Source organism: Pleurodeles waltl, chromosome 11 (assembly GCF_031143425.1).
Source record: "Pleurodeles waltl isolate 20211129_DDA chromosome 11, aPleWal1.hap1.20221129, whole genome shotgun sequence".
In the NCBI taxonomy this organism is placed as follows: Eukaryota; Metazoa; Chordata; class Amphibia; order Caudata; family Salamandridae; genus Pleurodeles; species Pleurodeles waltl.
This window is the reverse complement of record NC_090450.1, coordinates 861,438,418-861,461,119: the sequence shown is the minus strand read 5'-3', so window position 1 is coordinate 861,461,119 and position 22,702 is coordinate 861,438,418. Positions and strand designations below refer to the sequence as shown.

Here is a 22,702-nt window from a genome sequence, read left to right as displayed (position 1 = left end):
TTTGCGACTGTCTGGTAGGCTTTAACCTAAAAACAGCTTTATCCGCTAATGCATCCTTCCACTTCATTACTCCTAAGTTTTGTCTCCCACACAGACGATCTGCAGGAGTGAAAGTATGCATGGAAATGTTCAGTTTGCCTAGTATTCCCTGCAGAACGCTGGGTATTTTTTTAGGAATATCCAGGAAGTCAGAAATGTGCAAAATTGATGGCAAAATCCTTCAATTCACAGATCTAGAACTTTCTGCAAAATCTAGTAAAAGTGGGCCAAGAGAGATTACCACTTGTGTACTGTATGGGTGGTTGGGAACTACCTGGGGTTGCTACTGACAGTGCTGTTTGTCCTGCTCAGTCCATGAAGCGGCCGTGATCTATTAACAATTTAACAAAAATGATTAACTACATGAGCGTGTATTGACATTCCACCACTGCACTCTGTACTAGTTTTTTTACAGACTGCATCACTTATGTTCATGCATTTTTGTTAATGAAAATGCAAAACCCTGCATTACATTACAATCACTACTCTAACTGGGCTGCAAAATACATTGCTGTAGAAAAACCCACTTGAATTTTGTGATTGTGCATAATTTGGCACTTCACCTTAGGGTTGGTTGTTACGTAAGTCAATGTCAGGCAGCAGCTACGGGGCACCATTTAGTTGTGGTGCAAATGTACTGAAAATGACCGCAAACTCTTATTCTTTCAGTGTACACTAGCTGGAAAAATGTTATTTTGCCTAGAGTGCTGCAAATTCTTGCACCTCTCCGGCCTCGGTGTAAAATAAAGGACATTTTGAATACATGTTGAATACTGAGCAACAGAAGTGCAATTTGATACTGCTTAAAAATATGTCAGCGCTTTGTAAATAAATGGTAAACATATAACCCATATTTCATTAAGTATATATTATTTTTTAAATCTCCAATTTCCCTCTAATATAGACTCTCAGCAAGGAAGTATTGTCCTATTTAAAGAAGGGTAGGAGAGCGAACACGTGCAATTCCAACTGATGCTAAAAATTTATTAATTCATGATTCTGTATTGATCTATCATTTAAAAGGCTTCAAGTCTCAGTATAAATAACTGTATGTGTGAACAAGGAAGTTTTTTCTGAAATGGATACTCACAAAACCCGTCCCTAAAACCTGATTGGAGACAACCCGAGAAGCTTTTTCTGGAGCTGCAGGAAAGATAGAAACAACATCAGAGCTTCTTGAAATGAACAATAGAAAAACGTTACTGAAGCTTCAGTGACCTCGGAGGAAAAAATAAGTGGTTAAAAAAAACCTAAATGCAAGGAAAAGAACCCCATAACAGACCGTGATGACAAGCCAATTACTGGGAAAAAGGTATTTAATTCATGAACTTTTCAGATGAATTAAGAAATGTCCAAATGAATAATACATCTCACAGGCTAGCACAACTAAATGAAGTTGAATATAGGGGTTTAATTTACTGATAACGGTTTTGATTCCTAACATTTTTTGCATATATGGGTTTGTAGTAGCAAGTGGCACCTATGACTTCATAGTGTCTGCCGGATGGGCGGGTAGTGTGCAGTTGTAACTGCCATAAGAGCTGGCATTGCATATTTAGTAATCAAACATGTATTAACTCTTTGAGTAGTTACAAACGTATGCAATGCCACTCATAGCATTTCTAGTCATGCAGTTAATAGGTATAAATAGCCCAAACGCCTGGGAAATCGGAGCAACCACTGACATATTCTAAGAGGTTTGGGTGAAGGATTTATTGACACAGATTTTTATTTTATTTGATGAACTGAAGGAACAAATAAAAGTTGTGTTGCACATTTACCTTGCCCGTAGTGCAATGGTTCTGCTTTGTAGAGAATTTGTAGAGAATTTACGGGTATGTTTGATTGTTCGACTCCCATACTTGTTGTGTTTTTTGTTTTTTTAACAAAATCGAGAGGGGGCGTTTTCCATTTATTGTCAATATTATTTGAGGAGCTTACTTTTGTTGAATAACCTCATGTGGTTTTACATTACATCAGTCACTTCAATCCCGTCATAGAAAACGAAGCATCAACGCATAGGTCACTTAACCTTTGGGCAGAGAGCACACAGAAGCATTTAGGGCTAATGTCCTAATTATGTAAGTTAATTCTGCGTCACCCACAAGGCATGTCATAGACAAGAATTGAACATGGCATTAAATGTTCCTTATTTGAGCACATTAGAGTGCTTCGAGAGTAGCAGAGAGGTAGGAAAGCACAATCCAAGTATCAGTAATTATTTTTAAATTGGATTTTATGTTTACTTTTACTGAGAGCATCAAGCATTTGTAATTGCCAGATCTTTTGAGACCACAGACATATGCATTAATGTTCTCCTAGAACTCATTAACGTTTTGTAACTTTTCCCACATGCCTCTGAACTAATCTACTTTATTGTTTCCGAAGGTATTAGAGTATGTTTCATCTTTAGTCATGTATATGGTTTGTGCATAAATTGTATATTGTATTTGTTGGACCTGGCCCTTTTTGCAGGGTTACCCCCAGCTTTTTGCCTCTTGTGCTGAAACCATTTTTGTTGGCATTAGGACTTTGTGCACTTTACTGCTGCTAACCAGTACTAAAGTGCTTGCACTCTCTCGTTTAAACATGGTACCATTGGCTTGCACCCAGTTGGCATATTTAAATTACTTCTAAATCCCAAGTAAAGTTAGTAGTACATGTACCCAGTGCATGTAAATTAAATGCCACTAGTGGGCATCAGCACTTATTAGTGCCACTCCCTAAAGTAGCCTTTCAAAACATGTTTCAGTTCAGTGCAGTTTTAAACTGCTATTTCAACCTAGCAAAAGGTGGGAACCTTTTGCTGGGTCTAAACCTTTTTTTTCAACACTTATGTAACCTTAAAGGCCGGCCATAAAGACTCATAGTGCAGGGTGCATTGCATTTAAAAAGTGGGACATTGTACTTATGTTTTACATGTCTTGGGAGTAAAGCACTCCTAAAGTTGTTTTTCACTGTTGTAATGCCTGTCTCTCCCATAAACTAACACTGGGTCACTTTATCACATTTAATAAGTGCTAACTTTGGATTGGGAGCAGATAGAGATATACTGTTCACATTCAAATAAATTATAATGTAAAATCCTCATTAAAGGTAAAGTTGTATTTGAGGTCACAATTCTGAAAACATCCACTTTTAGAGAGTTGACATTTTCTTGTTCCAACCAGTGTACCTTCTGCCCGTGTCTTGTGTTACATGACTGAATGCACTGCTGCCAGGATTTGTGTATTGCTTTCAGACAGTAACACAAAGGGGGGTGTGGACAGGAGGGGACATCCTGGCAGGATGAATAGGGAGGAGCTGTACCCTTGCCCACTTACACTTGAAAAGGCTTTGCCTCCTTCACACACAAAGTAATCTGGTTCCCGGCATGCCCTGCCTTTTCTCACCCCCCACCCCTTTGCAGCCTTTCAGGGGAAGGGGAAGGCCTTTCCAGAACCTGATGTGGCGGTAGGCATGGCATCTGTTTGTAGACAACAAAGCCATAGTTGTTATTACCACTTGTCTGTGTGAACAAGATAATACATGTTCTCTAACTGTTGAGGTTGGAAATAAACAACTCTTAGCCATTCTTCTGAACAACAAGTGAATGACCTTTGATGTCTCTCAACTTTGCAGCTTGGGAATTCCATAATTTGGTGGCTTGCACAGAGAAGGGAGTGGCGCCAACAGTTTTCATACTGTATGTTAGAATTATTAGATATGCTGCCCATCTAGAATGCAAGTTCCTACATAGGAAGTATTTGCTGATTAGTAATGGAAGGAATTTTGTACCTTCTCCATTTATTGTAAACAAAAATTAAATAGAAGATCTGGAAAAAAAAATGTTTAACCAATGTCTGATGTTTAATTTTGTGCTATTCATTTAGATCAGAATGAATTGCCTCCTGTTTTAGTGCATCCTGGTCCTTCTTTTAGTATGCCTTCTCTGTCACAGTGTGGACTAAACAAAATACTGCTACCAATTCATATTGCTTTCCAAACAAATAGAATTCCATGATTTAATAGGAATCAAATAGCAACTAACATTCAAACTCTCAGTGAAATATCTTCACCACATTACTCGATAAGTTTACTGGGAATAAAGACATTAGTTGCTAACCACAGTAATAGTGATACAAGTGAGAATAGAAATAAATATCAATTAAAGTTAAATATATTTTAATACATCAAATTTATTACTTAAAATATGTAATACCGTATTTTAAATTTAGAAAACAGTGCAGCAATATGTAATTAATGTTCAACAATAATTTTCATATTGATTATATTTGATAGCTAATCATGTACTATTTGTACATTTTTAACATTAATTTATCTTTAGTTATATGTCTTAATATATCAAATAATTTAGTTTAACATTACTTCCTTTGGGGTTTTATTTTTGGTCCCTACCTCAATTATTTTCTAAGGGAGGGTATTGGAGTACCACTGGCAGGCCATGTGTAGTGTTGGACATACTACAAAAATATGTTACTACGAAAAATTAAGTTACTACAAAGTTTAGTTTATGAATACTGAAAAGTAGTACACTTACTCAAAAGTGTTAACTTGCTAAAAGTGCATTTTCTGAATCAGGCCCTTTGAGTTACAGTGTGCAACAAAACACCTGGCACAAATCATGCAGGGTGCTTCCTGAGTCTCCGGGTTCATTTACTGATGAATTCTAATGTTGAGGAATAATTAGTGAATACAGTTGTCCTCTCATTTTGCATGGTTGCCATGATATCCCATGCTATGACATGACACAACATAATTTCACATTATAAATGTGTCAGAACACTTCTGGTGACCCAGAGAAAGGATGCAAACTTGACCCAAACTAAGGGGGTTATTACAACTTTGGAGGAGGTGTTAATCCGTCCCAAAAGTGACGGTAAAGTGACGGATATACCACCAACCGTATTACGAGTCCATTATATCCTATGAAACTCGTAATACGGCTGGTGGTATATCCGTCACTTTACCGTCACTTTTGGGACGGATTACCACCTCCTCCAAAGTTGTAATAACCCCCTAAGTGCCTTCTTTATAGTTTGATGTACAGGTTACTCCATAACAAATGTGACAGATATTCCTCCTTCTCTATTACATGTGCCATACGCTATAAGGCCCTTGTGATACAATTAATGTCATATCTGTCACATTTGTGATGGAGTATCCTGTCTGCCAAACTGTCAATCAGACCCTAAAGTACCTGTCTTGGAGGAGGGTGCTGAATTGAAGCAAATCATGGCATTCTAGAACTTAGATTGTTTCATTTTTGTTCACATCATCCATGTTGAGTTGGTTTCTTTCCCTTACTAAACATGATTATGCCCAAACAGGTGCTAGAACTTAAATATGTGCAGTGAGCTTCCTAATCTAATTTAAAAACTCCTACCAGTGAAGTAATTAGTTTAGGGTAAATGATATAAGGGTGAGCACACATACATGCAATCACAGTGTCCTGATAAAGCGTGTAAAAGCTCACTTGAAAATCACAATCCATTGAAAGTGGATTGTGCACACTTTGACCCAGCCGACTCACAGATGGTTTGGAATGTGTAGTTTTTTGTTAGTGGATTATAAAATAGAATTCTTGACTAATGAGGAAGACTTCTTGTTTTCTCTTACACTGAAAATCTTTAAAGAAGAACCCTATGCACACAAACCATGCCTCACAAAAACACCTTGCTACATAGGACACGTATTTATAGAGGCTCAGTATTTAAACGCTATGGTCAAACTGGCAGTAACACATACATTTTAACCTTAATAATTGTATATTATGTGTGGTGTGATGCCCAGATATTTGGAACAACTTATTGTGTCTATTTCTGGCACAGCCCATGCACTGTATCTGTTAAACAGTCCTTTCAGATTTAATTTCTTATAAACCTTTTTTTCACCGTTAAGTGGAGAAATGTGTTTGTGTGAAAAGTGTCACTTACTTTCTAGAATGTGATGCTTTGAATGTAAAGCTATTTTCAGAAAGCAATTAATTTGACATCATTTTGATGTAAATGTTGGTTCTGCTTCCCTGTTCAGAGGTATCTGCAAGCTGCTAAAGGGCTGAGACTGTAATGCCTCTGATGTTGCTCAGGAGCTAGTGGCGAAAGATCTTTAATAAGGCAATATTCACCTGCTAGATAAATAAGTGCATGTGTCACATTCTTAAATTCATACATGGAACAGTTGTAGTGACAAAGGTATCACAAAGAGATAATAGTAATAAAATATTAATGTCATTTATATATTTATTGGCAGTTTTATATAGCATGTACAAGACCCAGTGCTCAACTGGCCCCTTCACAAAAAGGTCTGTGTTAAAGAAACAGTGTTTCGGGTACATAGGTAGACTATGTATAAGATGAGTATACTATATGTAATATATCACATAATATAGTCATGAGCAAAGAAGATAACTTACAGCAAAAAGATACAACCATAAAGAATTTTGACATATATCAACAGTAACAATTACTCCCAGTGGTATTCTGAACATCAGTCTAGATAGCAGCAGACTTCTCTGTACATTGCACTGAAAAGGCAATAGTCTCCATGTATGGAAATTATTTTGGAATCGTAAATTGGTCAATTCTTTTTTCAGACAGTCAGAGCATGAGATTGTTTTAATTGCTGGTGAGATCGAATTCCATGCTCTATGCACTTCTTGAAATAACTGATTCAGTGTATTTCCCTTTTTGAATCCTGGAATCTCCAGGAGGAGACCATGCTTGCATTACAGGGTTCATTGTCCACCCACAGTAGGTAATTTGTGTGTTAGGTAGCTAGGGGATTCCAGAAGCAAACCTCTGACAGTTTGTAGATGCACCTCACTTCTATAGAGAGCCATTTTAAAGAGAGTGAGATGTGGTTGAATGTTGTTTTGCTTACAGGGCTGCCTTGAGAGGAACCAGTTAACCTTTGAATCCCTGTGAGTAGGGAGTTGTCATAGTCAAGTTTAGAAAAAGGACAACATTGAATAATTAACTTAAATTCTGGGTCATGAATAAAAGGTTTGGTTCTCCATAAGAATTTAAATTCAAATTGAGCTCTTTTTTGTCCGGTATGAAGGGGAGGGATTTGGAGGTCTCCCCAAATGTGTATTACAGTTAAGTATTGAGACTGAGTTCAGCCTCTTTTGAATCAAGATTGACGACTTTGATGATGATAACAGGAGGACATTAGTTTTGAAATAGACTGACAAATTAATTGTTAATGTAAGCACTTGCCTTCATAGTAAAAGCTTGAATTGTCAAGAAAGTACAAACTAAAACCAGCTACCATGGAAGTTTCACCTGTTAACCATGGAAACATCTATCTGTTTCATTACTGCTACTCTGATACTCTGTTTATAAACCTGAGAACCATGGACGTTTCTGCTGTTGAAACACTCAAACATCCTCCCTTTTCATTATTGCATTTTTAAATTTTTTATTAGAGTATAGCACAAAATCCCACATTAAATAAAACACTCTAAAGGGCATGATTATCAAGGAACATGGAAGAAGATAAATATATCTTTACTGTCAGAAACCGAACAATTTGTGCTCATTTAATTTTTTATTTAATATAAGTGTTTTGTTCTCAAGAACAGAAACAGATATGTTTATCAATATCTCATTATGTGAATAATGAAGTATCTACTTAAAAACATTATTGTTTTTCAAAATTACAAATTGGTATTACAAGTAGAAATTGCTAGTAGAACATGCTTACCTGTTAACCATAAAACAGGCATTGCAAAAATCAAATGTTTGGCTTTTACAACATAAAGCATTATTGTACTTCTTTTGAAGCTCTTTCAAGACAAGGTGAGAAGTATACTTGGTCTGAGTGTGTTAGTTGGTTGTTACTGTAATCTATCTCTCTGTCTATCCACTTATTGATGTATCCATATATTATAATCATAGTGTCAGAGAGTAAATACAGTTCTGAAATCAAGGAGACTCTCTGATGTGATGTGCCAACACAGAGGAGGATGGTAGTTTAAAAGAGCAGATCTATCACATTTACTAGAAATCAAAGTATGCATCTGGTGACCTTTCCAACTCTGGTCGCAACTGTCTTGCTAACAGCACAAACTTGATGAAACTGGGGACCGTGAAATTTTTGAAAGAGAAACCAAGAAGATAGGAGTTTTTTGGTCCATGCCTTCAGTCAATGGAATGCTCCACCCCTACATCTGAAACAGACTTCTTCTATCCTGACCTCCAGGAAGAAACTGCCAATTACTTTCTCTGCATACCTTCTCACCACTGACTTCCCATTATCTAAACACCTGATCTTTGATCTAACTGTTTAGATGCCTACACTCTCACCAATTACTCATTTGTCCCTTGAGTTTGTGATAATGAATGCTCTAGCCGCTGTAATCCTCTCACCTCTTCACATAATCACTGACCTATTGAATTTGCTCAGCTGCTGTCTTGGACTATGTTCATGCATGCTTAAAAAATAATAAATATCAATACGGTTGGGAAGAACAAACAGTTCTTTGTGTGATTGTAGCAGTGGCAGACTATAGAAACAAAAGTATGTTTTAGTATAATTTTCATTAAGATTCTGAATAAATCATAGCATGAAATATGTAATTCTGATATTGTGCGGCGTGGCTTCATGTAATCAGCCACAGATACTGTAAACAAGTATTATAACTATGTTGTTTTCAACTGTATAAAGTCTGAAGTCATGATATGATGAAAGTAATTGGTGAATGTAATCTGCTAGTGCATGCCTCACAGTGAAACCAGTGGACCTGGCTGTGATTTATGTATATAATTTATCTTGCTGAGATTCAGTTCCTTCCATGACCATTAACATGTTTCAATTGTTTCTGAAAGAATTCTTTCTAATCATGTTTTTGTTGTATTTATTCTTGTTGTGATTTGAATCTATGGGTACTTCTATGTCCACTAGGAACAAATTGTGCAGCCACAGAGGATTCTTAATTATAATAGGCAATAGGTTTAATGCAAACTTTGACACTTGCATAAAATGTCCTGCATCCCAAAACTTGTGATTTCTCTATTATGTTTGAGACTTCTGTTCGGGGCAAATTGTTTTGGACACCATATGTAAGGAGAACACTGAAAATGGTCTCACATATTCATATAAATAGGTCAGAATAGAACACCCCTACTAGCCAGGGCTTTAAGTGAGCTGGGTCTTGCCAGTGCTGAGCACATGATGTAGCAAAAAACAGGCAGCCAGGCAAGCCTCTACTGGACCCTTTTAGTTTAGATATCTAAGAGTTTTGTGGTTTAGTTTATTTATTTATTTCAGAGGACTATGGAAGGAAGGCGGTAACCAGAAATAAAAGTATAAGGAGAAGAAAAGAAATGGATTCACAGTAGGATTGGGTAACTTTTGGAGATAAAGCAACAGGGAACACAGCTAGGAGTGGCTACGGAACTATTGTATAGTCTTAATGGTGACTAAGTCAAAGAAGGACAAATGTGATTGTATCTTTAAAGGGGAAGGATTGAAGGTCTTTTCTAAAATGCAAGAGGCAAAAGCTGTTCAGCATTGTTAAGATCTTCACAGGTATCTTGGCAAGGAGACTCTCTTGAATTGTGGGTAAAGTAGTACATCCTGATCAGAAGGACATTGTGCCTGGCAGGCAGCTGCATGATCTGACACACCAACTGATATCTATGATAGACATGGCAATTACAAATTTAGCTATTGTCACTATCAATGCCACTAAGGCATTTGAGAGGATGTACTGGGCATATTTGTGGAAGGTGTTGGAGGTTTTAGGTTTCCCCAATACAACACATCTTCCTCCTTATACATATACAAACATAGTGCATTTAATGCAGTTTTAAAACTATTACATTTCGTAGTCTTTAAACCATTTTGGTGGATTCTGCAACCTTTCATGTAATAACATAGGGGGTTATTCCAACTTTGGAGGAGGTGGTAATCTGTCCCAAATGTGACGGATTTACCACCAGCCGTATTACGAGTTCCATAGGATATAATGGACTCGTAATACGGCTGGTGGTATATCCGTCACTTTACCGTCACTTTTGGGACGGATTACCACTTCCTCCAAAGTTGGAATAACCCCCATATTGTCTTCTGAACCAACCTTTATGGAATCCTTAGTTTCACATTGACATCTCCCTTTACAAGGAATCAATCTTCTAATATTCCATCTCTCATTTCCCTCTAACACCACTGTATTGCCAAAAATCTTTATAATTTACTTGAGCTTTGAGAACTTGGATTCTCCTTTTTTTAGCTACAGAACCTAATTTTACTCTCACATATTCACCTACCCTCAATTGATAAGGATCTCTGTTAATTCTCCTATTATGTCTGTCACAGATTTTTATTTGCTTCTCTCTAATTTTCCTTGAGACTTCAGATAAATCAGAATTTACATTCTCCTCTCTTCTCATCCAAACTGGAGATGAAATTGTTGATGGTCTGCTCCCTCGTAACAATTTAGAAGGAGATTCTTGCGTCACAGAATGCAGAGTACACCTATAACTCCACAACATACTTCTAAGTTCACCCTTCCAATCCAAACCATTTTTAACAGCCAACTGCAAACACTCTCCTAGCACTCTGTTAAATCTCTCGACCAATCCATTGCTCTAGGGTGATAAAGAGCTGTACTATGATGCCGTATGTCAAGTAACTCAAAGAAACTTTCAATTTTTAACAAAGTGAATTGAGGACCATTATCTGTAAAAGTAATACCCTCTTTCGCAAATATGTCTTTACAAAAATTAATAATCTTATCTGATTTTACTTCATCCACCATCCGAACCTCAGGCCATTTTGAGAAATAGTCCATCATTATTATAGAAAACTTGTTTCTTAATCCTGGAACGTTAAATGGACCACAAATGCCCATACCAACCTTTCTCCACACACCCTCTGGACACTTAATTGAATAGATAAGTGACTCTTTAACTACCCAGGATTTATCACTGTTCCAACAACATTCTCAATTTCTTACAAACCTATCTATATCCTTGTCCATACCAGGCCACCAAAAGTCCATGCGCGTCTTTCTCTTCATGGCTGACATGCCTCCAAGGCCCTCGTGCAATAATGTAATTAATCTTTCTCGAAGCGAAGTTGGAACAATCAACCTTTCTCCTCTATACACCATATTATCCACCACAGATAATTCCGACCACACCGATTTATATTTCCCCAGCAATTCATTCATTCCCCCATTCCTTCATCCACCCACTTGTCACATTTTATTTAATATTGCACAACTCGTCATCTCAATCCACAGCATCTTTCCAATCCTGTCTGGTAATAGCTTTGTCAAATAATGCCTCCACTGCAGCTACCATCCACTCCTCAGATTCCTGCTGTTCCCTAGTACCTTCATCTGCAAAATCAAGTGGCATGCGTGAAAGACAATCTGCCTTAACATTCTTTTCACCTGATATATATTTCATGGTGAAAGAAAATTCCTGCAACCTGTACGGCCATTTAGCTATTCATGGGGTAGCCTTTGCTCCTCCCTTAGTTGAAAATACATCCACTAAAAGTTTGTGGTCTGTTCTTAACTCAAATCTCAAACCCGATTGATATGTTCATACCCCATCAACAAGCCAAAGCCTCCTTTTCAATGACCAAATAACTTTCTTCTGCTCCCCTTAAAGTACTAGACGCAATTAACCTTTCTTTACCTTGATGCACTTGCATGAGTACAGCACTCAAACCATAAGCACTAGCATCAGTATTCAGAATAGTTCTATATTCCAAATTAAATGGTTTCAAAATAGGAGCTTTGGAAAACCCTTATTTCATAGACGCAAATGATTCTTCACACTCCCTTGACCAAACATACTTCTCGCCTTTCTTGAGCAGTAATCTCATAGGCATGGTTAAAGTTGCAAAATGATTCACAAATTTGGCGTAATATTCTGCCAATCCCAAAAATGACTTCAATTGATCCTTATCTGTTGGCATAGGGGCACATTCAATGGCCTCAAGCAATTTCAATTTAGGCTTAATTCCATCAGGGCCAATGATGTGTCCTAGGTATTCCACTTCTGGTACAGCAAATTTGTACTTTCCAATGCCAATTGTGAGACCTGCATTTTTCAACTTCTCCAGGACTTGCATCAATATGTCATCATGCTCCTGTTGATCCCTTCCATATACTAGAATATCGTCTTGATGCACCAAAAGCATCTTTCCACTCATCCCATGGCATTATTGGCTAAGCAGAACGTTGTAAAAACATGGGTGGAGCTATCACAGACTTCATATTGAAGTAAAATTCAGAACATGTGACTTATAAATGACAATAAATAATGTTGCCAATATCATAAAATAAACTAAAATAAGTCAAGTTGTCACCGTTGTCTTTACAATACAAAATAATGTAGTGTTACTGTGAAATTGCAATGGTGTGCGTATCACCGATAAAACATGTGCGCACTCTAACATAATGTAGCTTGAAATGCTTGAAATATTTTGACTGTGGTGTGCGTATCACCGATTAGCATTCACTTTTTGTAGTATGAGGACTAAATGAAACGAATCCGATGACGTATATGTTGACTTCTCGCGAGATGCTCCCAACATGCACGGGAAGCTTCTCGAGCACAGTACAAATGCCCAAATACAAACGTCCACAACCAAACAAACAGAATCAAGAGAACAAAGAAAATAAAAGTTTTCTGCATACGACGAAGATCCTCCTAGATACGTCAACAACCACCGGCCGCCAGAGCTCAACCATTAATCTACTGCACTGCTGAGTCTGCTGAGCCAGTAACCGTCATGAAGACCGGGTTCCTCAATGTGATTGCACACCATCTACCTCTTGAAAACAGGGTACAAACACACTTGTCGCCAATGAAGAAGCGAAGTTTCTCACCACGAAGATATATTAAGGTATTTATTCATGCTCATGAAACAGGATACAAGGTACGTCCAGACCCCACAGTGCGATCCACCAACAGACTCCTACACAGAGTTCCACCATTCCAGAACTCCATGAAAGATTCCGTCAGTGCATCATAGCACTTACAACTTTAAACATAAACAAGAATACAACACTTAGGAAGGAAGAAAAAGGGCCTCAGCCAAGAGTATGGCTTGAATACCTGCTATTTTGAGTGTTTCTAGAAGGGTAGCATGAGAGACTGTGTTGAACACCACTGGTAAGTCTAAAAGTACCACTATCGCTGCGTGGCTGACATCCAGATTTTCTTTTATGAATTACGTGACTTCCAGTGAGGCAGTCTCAGGCATCACCCCATGCCTCAAGCCAGATTGTGCATCATGCAGTAAGCCATTAGTCCCCAAATAAGCAACCAACTGTCTGTTAATCATTTTTTCTGTAATTTATGCTGCTGCTGCAAAGAGGGAAATATGTCTAAAATTGCTCAAGAAGGTCGGGTCAGCATTTGGCTTCTTCAACAATGGTCGAAGAAAAACTTGTTTCCATTCTAATGGGAAAGGACCTACTTCTATAGATTGATTCAAAAGCCTGGTAAATATTGCATTAATAGTAGAGGCAATCAACTTTAGAATTCTAGGTGCGCAATTGTCTGCTGGTGATCCTGATTTACATTTGATAAGATCTTCCAGTGCAGTATTCTCAGAGATTTCAAAGAAATTTGATAATTTATATTTATGAGTTGTCACCTCCTTTGTTGCTGTTGCTGTCTCTATTTCAGAACATGCTGGGAATCTGGCATAAATCTTTTGAATTTGTTCCTCAAAAAACAGCTGTTAACAGCCTCCAGGGAAAGAAAGGACTTCCCAAAATGTATTGGGTGCCATTAAAATTAGAGAGGCAAAATATTCCCTCTGCACTTTCAGGGTGGCTTTGTGGCAGTTTCTCAATGCTTCCTTGTATTGGATCTTTACATCCAATTCACAGGACATTCTCCAAGCATGTTCTAACTTTTTGCAAATACGTTTTTTCTCCCTCAGAGAACCAGGGGGCTGAAGATTTAGTCCTATTTGTTCTTAGAGGTTTTAATGGTGCTATCGAGTCCTGTGCATTAGTAATCCATTTATTAAAATTGGTCACATGCAGATCTGAACTCCTGGTTAACAAGACTGTTGTTGACAGCAGCTTTTGAGAAAGGGATTACTCTGTAATTTTATACCATGCTTGGATAGGGAAGGAGGAGAACTTGATTTAGCATCACATTAAAAAGGAGAGGAATGAACAAATGAGTCATCCAAATGAGACATTCTTCTGGGAAGACCTGTAGGTCTTCTATATTTGAAAATCAAGAGTATGCCCTGCCTTATGTGCAGGATTTTCTACCCATTTGAAAAAAAATCAAACCTGCTAAGGTACTCAGTGAACTTCTTGCGAACATTTCAGGTTATCCATGTGTCACAAGCAATCTACAATTAATCAAATAGGCTCTGTATATCAACCCCTTGGCTGGGGCAGTCATCGTATTTACTCATAATACCGCCTCAATCTTGAAATTAGAGATTGGTCTATCTACTGAGTTCCTCAGAAAACTATTCAAGGTCAGCCCACTACTATTACATGTGTGCTGCTGAGCTACATAAAAAATTTGTGGTACATCACAGCCACCCTCATTCAAATTCTTCAGCATCTCTTTGGTATATGATCTCATCTGCAGTATGCCTGTATCCATTTTGGCAGCATGGCTGGTGCTGGCCGTGCTTCAGATTCAGATGGGTGCAGATGGGATTGCATTTGGCACGCCCTTGGGCACACTAGCTCCCCACCCACTGCGCATGTTCACTGCATCATCAGCTATTTATAAGCAAAGAGTGGGAAAAGGAGGCGGATTGCCTTGTATGCTCAACCACTAGAGCGCCATCAGTCAAAATGGTGTCTCAGTGGTGGTGCAGACTTGAGTGTAAAAATGGTGGTTCTTTTTTCCAAACTACTTGCTCTTTCTGAGAAGCTCAGAAAACAGTGGGGCATATGGAGGCCATCACGGAACCTTTTGGGGCCTATTCAGGTCACTCTATAAACAGGGAGAAGACGGAGCTAATGACATGGAATTTAGCAAGCACATGGGTCCACTGAGAAAAAGTGATGAGGCATCTGGGTATCTCAGTACCACGTAAGTTAGAGGAGGTACCGGAGTAAAATTTAAGGGGGCTGGGGAAAGAGATCGAGGGGATACTAGATTGGCAACAAGATGATGGACGGAGTGGTGAAACTTTTCCAACACTCACCCCAATCACAGATCTGGGTTTAATGTAACATTCTTTTGCTCACCATGCCACCCCAGTTTAGACCCAGTCAAACTAGGGTGGCATGGCGAGCAAAAGAATGATGCCTTAAACACAGATCTGTGACTGGGGATGAGTGTTTGAAAAGTTTCACCTAAGTGGGAAGGGTATGACCAGACGTGGGTCCTGCTGATAAAGAGTGATACCCTGAAACCGGTCACAGGATGCTTGTTTGCAGTCCAGGGAGGACCTGACCTGGCAGTTTGGGCAGGACTGTTCCCATGGGAACAAGGTCAAGACTGATTTGCCTATGGCTGGGTCCAAACTGGGGTGGCATGGTGAGCAAAAGAACCCAGATCTGTGAATGAGGGTGAGTGGTTTAAAAATTTCAGCACTTTGTCCATCATCCATTTGTGTTGTTACTATCTAGACTGAGGTATCACCCTCTGACCTTGCATTGCAGAGCAAAAATAGTGAAGATTGTGATTCTCTCCAAGCTGATCTGTTTGTTTGACAACAAATCCCTATCATTTCCTAGGGCAGTTTGGATAAGATGCCAGGGAGGACTGGGAGTTTTTCCTGGGCTTCCAAAAGTCCTAGACTCTGTTGGAAGAAACATAGAAGGTAACTGGTGAATCATGGATAGCACTACTAGATGTCTCCCTCGATTACCTTTCCTTCCAATTTAAGAACTGTGGAATGGTCTTGGTGAACCCAGACAATTTGAGCAGGGGAAGAATCTATGCGGGGCTGCTGAATTTGATTGAGTAGGACAATTTAATGCATATGTTTGGTGACCAGAACTATTTCAGAAAGATATGATTTCATGTACCGCAGGCTTTCTTTGAAGTCTGATATCACATGAGGAAAAGCCTTGAAACTGATTACTACTCTGATTTTCCTCCTGTTTGGAATTCTCCAAGTACTCCTTCCTTTTTGTTTGACAAGCTGAGCATTCCTTTGAGTAAAGTTGGTATTAAGCCCCTGGAGGCAGCTACAAGAAGGTTTTGGGATATCGTCATGGGAGGCGTTAAGGGCAGGAACTGAAGGTACTCTATAATGGTACAGGTACAGGCAAATGGCTTTCTGGGGGTCTGGGAGTTGGTGAAGGCCGACGAGGCGAGATGTAGTGTTCCAATTCATCCTTGAGGAAGTTATCAGCCGGTAGTGGAACACCCATATATTTGTCAGTTTTCTTTTTGCCTCCTCCACTCCACAGTCTAATGAGCATCACTTGCCATTTCACATGGCATAGGATTTATTCTACCCCCAAGATCAACTCAAACTTTGTTGTAGGATCCCCTTCATATTACAATCAGTGTGGTGAGAAAAAGGAGGACAATATCCTCATGTTCATATCTTGCCCTGGATTGTGTAGTGTTTGGGAGGGAGTGTGGAGGGTGCCCTCTTCTGATCATATTTGGAATCAATGTACAACCTGTCCTATGTTTATCATATAAGCAGAAGCTCTTGCTCTTCTTTCTAATTTTGTTGGCAAGGAGGGAGATCAGCAGTAACTGACTGATTCCCACTCCTCTTGCGCTAAGTAATTGATTGAAATCAGTGAATAGGTTGTGTAACTTGGATGTGGACTGCAAGTGGAACAAGAGATTGGAAGAACTTTGGACAGAGTATACTATATGGAGAGAGAGCAATCCTGAATTCCTTAGTGTCCTGTGATGAAGCCTAACACACTAATGCGAGGTGTGTTAACAGGGCTTTTTAGTACTCTTTACCTTCCATCTCAGAAGTTCGGCACTGAAGTAGCAGACGCTCATGGGCTACCTTTTGGTGTGGTGTTTTTGTCTACTAGCATGAGTACAAAAAAAAACAAAGAGTGAATGTGGTTAAGCCACGTTTCTTCCAAGATGTTTGCTTCTACAGGGTTCCTTTTAACCCAAAGTCCATCTTTAATTAATCTTTTTTATAGCTGCTTTTATAGGGGCTAGACATTTATTCCCCTTAATTAGGGATGTATAGTATGTTCACCCATGCCTTATTTGTTCAGGAGATACATCCTAATGTATTTGAGTTTCAGACCTTTTTTGCAGGATTTACATTCTTTTTGAGACACGTAGGGCCTCATCACTAGTCTGGCACTCACTTGACCACCAAATTCGTGGATGGCAGTCTGACTGCCGCCAATGCAGCAGTCCAAGCTCCATTTTTTTACTACAGCGGTTGTGCCAAGGTGGGACCGCCAGCTCCGCCAGGATCTTTGGTCCTTGTTGTTTGGCTGTTGAGGTGGTCCTAATCTGCCAGGGCAGCGCTGGAGCAGCGTGGCCTTGGTGATTATGACCTTGTTCTCCACCAGCCTTTTCCTTTTGGTAGCACCTCCATGAGAATGCTGGTGAAGAACAGGTGCAGGGGTCCCCCTGGCCAGCACCCTCGCAATGTTCACTGTCTGCTTTCTGCCAGCTTACCTTGCGGTAAATTCTTAATGGGCCCGGCGGGGAGGTAGCCACTATGGTAGCATTCTCCCTGTCGGAAGTTCAGTGGACTGCCTAAACCATCTGGCAAACTCATAATAAGGCCTTCAGTCTTTGCAAAAAATCCCAAGGTTGTCTTTTTTTAATCTTATTTCCTGAGATATCCAGTAGTCGAGCATTATGGTCACATTCTAATCTCTAGTGGGTCCACAGGTTTTTAAAATAGTGCCAGTCTCCTAGGCTGAGGAGGATGCAGATCTTTGCAGTCTCACATTGTAAGTTTGAGTCATAGCAAAGTTGTTTTTGCAATGAATTGAAATCATTCCCTAAGCAGAGCAGAATTTTCTGAGGTGGGAGCCTCGCATATCAAATTGTTAGAGACGGGAGGCACATTTGCTTTTCTTAGTTAGTGGTGATGTATTCTGAGAATGCCTGGTGATGCTTTTAATTCACCTGTTTCATCTGTTATATTGCCCCATTTTGCCAATTTGCACTTAAAATCTCCTCATATGGCCAAAAGGGGTTTAGCGTCTGCAGGTTTATGAATTGCTGTTTTGATCAATTCAAGCAAACTGTAGAAATCCTCTATTTTGTTTTTGCATGTAGACATTTATTACTCTCAGCAGGGAGTTATTAAGTAGGGTTATGTCATAGATCAAGGTGGTTTTTGTATGTTCTTGCATACTTTGGTTTTAAGGCAGTTCTCTACTGTACAAGCCGTTAAAAGATCGCTGTTACTTCATGTGTCAGTCAGCGGGATGGCACTTTTTGTTTGATTTATGCATTCAAGAATCACTCACAGCAATGCCATCCATGTCTTGTGTAGGGCCACAATTTCTGCTTCTTACAAATAATTGATTATATCAGTATCCCAAGGCTTGGGCTTGCCGGCAACCTTGCATGAAAATATTGTGGTTTTGACTGCCCCATTATCTTGGATGTTGATTCTCCCTTCTGGGTTCCTTTTTACTCAGTCTATTTAGGTGTTGGTAGAGCTTATGAGCATGGTTACTCTGGATTTCAAGAGGAGAGGTCCTTCACCTATTTACATAAGAGATGTTTTGCTCTTTTTTCCTTAGACCTGCTGGCTTTCTCTTGCATATCATTTCTTTTTACTCTGGTTTGTAAGACTTTGAGAGTATAGTTTGGTAAATCTGACATAACATCAGGATTTATTTCACTTCTGCATGAGTTGCCTGGTTTATCAAGACTTGATTTAGTTGACATTATCTCCAATCTTTGCTTTTGTAATCAGTTTTTGATGGTCGGATCACTTGTACCTGGTAGTTGATTTTTGGTTTGGCCTGACTCCAAAGGCCAGTTTAGGGCATGGCCCTACATCCCTGCTGCTTTCAGCCTAAGATAACCAATCATTATTCTACATTCTGAAAAATGTTTGGTCAAGGGGTCAGATTTTTGTATGTATGGAAACTGGCCTCTGGATGGTGGCCATCCATGAACTTTTCATTAGGGGAAATCTTCCTTCACTTCCACTTTGTCTAGTGACCTTATTAAATTTAAGGTTCCTTTTGTCTCTTAGCCATTCTGCAAGAGAAGGATCTAACTAGCTATTGCTTGATGGAGTGAAGGCTGTTAATTTTCCCTGTTCCATCTCTCAGTTTGTCTGTTAGCCATTCCTTCTCTTTCACTATGTCTAGTGGCCTTGTGAATTTTAGGATTCCTTTTGTGTCTTAACCATTTTAGAGGTGGAGCTAACTGGCTATGGTTTGTACAAACTCAGAGTCTTTGTTTCACATAGGCTGCTTTAATTTGCCATTTGGCATTGCCTGTTGCATTTTTTAGATAATATTCTTGAGGTAGGATTTTAGTGGCCATATCATCATAAATATATTTGGGCAGTTTGGTGGTCTATCTTTATGTCTTGAATACTTTTTTTTTCCATCATTCTTTTCTTATTAATTGCAGGTTCCTATAGGTTTCTGGGCTGTGGTCTTTCATCCCCTTCAGTGTTTTGTTGTTTTGTGACTGGCTCATAGAATAATTTTGATCCTGCTGGATAGATTTGGTGATCTGCTGAAGAGTTGCCACTTATGAGCACTGAATTTTGATATCATGGCTCATTATTTTCAATATTTGTATCAATTCTGCACAGGGACAGGTTTTGGAGCTCTCTTCCTGCTGGGTGAGTGAGAAATTTATAGTACACTCATCGCTGTTCTAGCAGGCCGCGATTTTTAAATTTTTGTATTTATGTAGCACGATCTTTGGTATTTTATGATTTTCCTTTTAATTTCGATTCTGGTCATACTATTTGTTCCCTTTTCCTTGTTCTTTTGTTTCTCAAGTGTGGATGTTTTGTGAAATGATTGTCTGTTAGAAACGGTTTTGTGGGCTTTGTTCGCTGTAATTGACCCAGTCTCTGCCTCGTCCCCCTCTTTGTTGAGACGATTGTACTTAGATCTGAACTTAGTTGATGAATTGCCTTGAGTTGGTTCCTGCTTTGGTTCTGTTTGGTTGTTGTATTTTCTGTGGGATAGGAAGGTGCCAGAGTGTTATTTTTTTTTCTGGATCCAGTGTAGACGGGGCCAGCTTTTTGTCTGGGTTTAATCTCTTCTTTTCTCCCTGTGCTGGCTGCCAGGACTCTTTGCAGTGCTTCATTTGGATTGGTGAATCTGGAATGGAATTGTGCTTTAGTACCACTAGACCAAACAGTTTATTGTTGTTAATTGATGCTTTAGATATCTGTGTTGTTGAGACAAATTTTCCCTTGATTATGTTATCATAAGGCATGTGTTCCTGGTGGAGATTTCAGTGGACTGTCTATGTGGGATTTATGGGCGTTCTTTGGAAGTAGTGTTGTTTTCAAGTGGACTCCTCATTGAACTCAAACTTCATTGCCATCTTAACATACTCCATCATCATGTTGTTATAACATTCTTTGTTAATGCAACTGAATTTAACAAGTGGGGTGCCTTTGAGAAATTTCAAGGTTTCTAGAAAGGGATGTTTCTTCAAAGTTGTTTTAAGCGTAACCAGCTCCTGCTTTTCCTAAAATTATGAATAGGCTTCATGCGTTAGAGACGTGATTTCAGGGCATTCTACATTGTCATTGAGGCTGACTAGTTTTGAAAGCTCTGGGAGAGTGGCTGTAGGCTTGTCTGGCCATAGGAGACATATCCCATATGTAATCCAGGGATGGACTGTCTGCCTTCTCGTGGATAATGTGAATTTCCAGAGCTACTTCTATAATATGGCATTGATTTGAGAGCTGATTTAGAATTTCAATACAGGATTGCTCCGATTTTGCTTTATAAGCTGTTCCATAGGCTAACCCAAGTACTGTGCCATGGAGTGGATCTAGACTTGTACATTTAATGGAGGGTAAGTTGGCAGCAGGTGGCAGGTTCAGCTCAAAGAACACCATTCTTTGATAATTTGTTGGCACTAAGACTGATGTCTGTTTCTGAGGAAACATTTTTAACTGTTGCTTCAATATCTTTCTGCATTTGATTGGCTATGTGGGCTATTTAGGGCATAGCAAGGGATTGCTAAGTTTAAGATGAGTCATTTGAGAGGCAGCCCTAGTTTTTTGCCATCTGCAGATGGTATTCACATGACTCTGAGGACCTCCTAATTTAATTAAGCAAACTAGTGAGGGACATATCGAACTGAACTAAACTGCAACTATCAATAAGGGGCATAGTCCCAGTAATTCAAATGACGGTGCTACCTAACTCATTTGTATATCTAGGATGCTTCCACTAGTGGTACCTAATAAACAGATTCATAGTCTGAAGAAGGACATTACATTCATTTCTATGAAGAGTCTCTCCATAAGGATTTGTGTCCGAGCTCTCTGATGTAACTGACAGCGCAATAAACTTTCAGAAGCCAGTCACCACTCTCTAGGCTGAATTCCTGTCTTCAATCAAATTAAGAAAAACCTAAAACAAAAGGTTCCCTTTGAAGATCTCTCTTCATAAAAGCACAGCAGCATCACCTATTGGTGTCACCACCATCCTGTGGCTAACCAGCCAATCATCACGCCTTGGACTGACCATCCAACCTTCAAAAACAAAAATCTTCCCCATCATGATGAGAGGTAGCATCTTTGCCAGAGTCACCCCTGGGCACTTCAGATTTAAGGTCTTAAGTGCCCAAGGCAGACTCTCTATCAGCGACACCGCACACCACCCTTCCTTAACTCTTCACAGAGTGGGTTTGGATCAGTAGTTCTCAGTGACTCCACGACCATCTGTTATTACTTAGGGAATGTTCATTGGCTAACCCTTAACAGGGTTAGCCAATGAGAAGAAGTGGAAGAATTTGCTATTGCAATCTTCCCTGCCATAGCCTCCAGTTCATTCCTGAGCAGTTAGAATCTTTCCTTGTGCCACCCACTGGTCTTGATTTCACCACCACAGCCCGAAGATGCTTTATTAAATGTTTAGGTGTGTGTGTGAATTTTTGTGTAATTGTGGTTTTGTACTGTGAATGTGTGAATGCAAGTGTGTATATGTGCTTGTCAATTAGTATGTGTGTGCACGCACACACATATGCACTTGTAAATGGATGGGTGTGAGAATGTGTATGCCTGTTTGCTAATGAATGGATGGATTTGAATATGTGTGCATGTGTGTTTGTAAATGAATGGATATAAGAATGTGTGGCATGTGTGCTTGAAAAATGGACAGCTGTGAACGTGCGCTTGGTGGGTGGAAGTGAGTGTACACCTGCCCCAGTACTCATTTAAGTGACCTTTCGCCACTTGCTAGCCAGTCTGACTTTTAAATCAGTCAAAGGTAGTCTATCTAGTCAAAGAAAAGGTGTGCAGTTCCTATTTTTACCTAAGGTTAAACTTAACTAATGTTCCCTTTGGAAGGTAAGGTCAGGGTAAATATATTTGAGAGTAAAAGCTCCCAACCACCCATTTAGTGGCATAATTAATCTTCTGGTTAATGCATCATGCTTCTGGTTAATTTTAACATGACACTCACTTCCAATACGGTCTACACCTATAAAATATCTTCACCATAAGCTTTGAACAGCAAATAAAGCAAAATAACTTAAGGGATCTCTTCATTTGAGGGGTCTGTTGGGTATTGGGCTCCTCAAGA

The 22,702-nt window shown here is 39.2% G+C and overlaps 1 protein-coding gene across 1 annotated transcript in view; it reads left to right on the top strand.

Annotated features, from left to right (window-relative positions):
* GRK3 (G protein-coupled receptor kinase 3) overlaps positions 1 to 22,702 on the top strand; it is a 1,092,546-nt gene that overhangs the window by 481,041 nt on the left and 588,803 nt on the right. The window lies entirely within an intron of this gene.